Raw genomic sequence first — 1,410 nt, forward strand, 5'->3', positions numbered from 1 at the left:
TTCTCCAACTCATATATTATGCTCTAAGGCTCCAGCCATCACTTGCAGCTTATGACTCTTTAGTAGTCTGAACTCTCTTGCTCTGTTGGATTTCTCCGTCTGTTTAGAATGGTCTTCTTATCCCTTCTTCATCTGAAAAAACTTCTATTTCCCTTCAGGACTTGGCTTAAGAGCTACTTCTTGCAGGAGGCCTTCCACGAATCTGTCAGTCTAGGTTAGGTGGCTTCTCATGTGGCCCAATAATACTCATTACTCAGTATTGTAATTGCTTGTTTAACAGCATACACCTCTCACTAAACTGAAAGTTATTAGAGCACAAGACTATGTCTTGTTCACCTTTTTATCTTTGGGATCCAACACAAGACTTAGCACATATTAATTGCTCAACAGATGTTTATTGAATCCCTTACTATCTCTCAGTCTCAATTTCCTCATTTGTAAATAAGAAAGTTGATTAATATCAGAGATGGCAAATAGGTTTATTCAATGTGCCATTGTCTCACTCAGTTGTTTCCTCAGCATGGAATTGAAAAGGTTTCTGAAGCTACAACTGGGCTCGTAAAAAAGAGGATCATGATCCATTAGTGATGTCTGCCATGGGCATAGCAGAGGGAAGAGGTAGTTTGTATGCCATGCATTTGACATGCCCAGATTAGATCACCTCTAGGGATTCTCCAACTTTATTAAAAAATTTTTTTGAAGTATATTTTAAAATTTTATGTACAAAGAGCTAGCATCATTTCTGTGGTAAAGCAGATGTCCTGGATGACCCATTCAAGAAAGTCTCACTTAGTCCAACTCAATGAAGCCTATGTCCTTCATGTAATGATGGAAACACTGATGGCATATATTGAGAGTATATTTCCGAATCAGACCTCGCAAGTTTGAGCAGATGTGGCAAGAATAAGAACACTGGCCGAATTTTCTTGGATGGCTCCAGTGGAGCTACTGGTGACCCATCTTGCTTTCTTGGATGCAAGCAGGCAAAAGTTCTCCAACTTTAAATGTCTGTTCATAGAACTATCTACATCATATCTACCTAGAATTCTAGAGTATTGGAGCTGGAAGTTTCCAATGGGGTTCCTCAGCCCAATATTCTCATTGCATAAATGAGAAAGCTAAGACTCAGAGGGAAAGTGATGCACCTGGGGTGAGAACCTGAGTCCAGGGTCAGAGCTAATATAAGGAATTAACTTGCACTCATGTAAGCAGAGCAGGAGTCGAGGTTTAGTACAGAGGCTGTAGACGCTAACCCTGCTCAGGGTTAATTTCCTTCCTGATCTACTCTGAGGTTTCAGACAACTTGGCAATAGAACAAACTGGCTTTGAATCCTGGGCACAGTCACTTACTAGCTGTGTGCTCTTGAGAAAATTACTTGACCTTTCTAAACTTCAGTTTCCCCTTCTGTA

At 40.4% G+C, this 1,410-nt stretch overlaps 1 pseudogene; it reads right to left on the bottom strand.

Annotated features, from left to right (window-relative positions):
* Positions 1-789: 789 nt before the first annotated feature.
* Positions 790-960, bottom strand: LOC100629258 (small ribosomal subunit protein uS14-like; annotated as a pseudogene).
* Between the last annotated feature and the right edge of the window lie 450 nt (positions 961-1,410).

This window comes from Equus caballus, chromosome 14 (genome assembly GCF_041296265.1).
Source record: "Equus caballus isolate H_3958 breed thoroughbred chromosome 14, TB-T2T, whole genome shotgun sequence".
NCBI classification, from domain to species: Eukaryota; Metazoa; Chordata; class Mammalia; order Perissodactyla; family Equidae; genus Equus; species Equus caballus.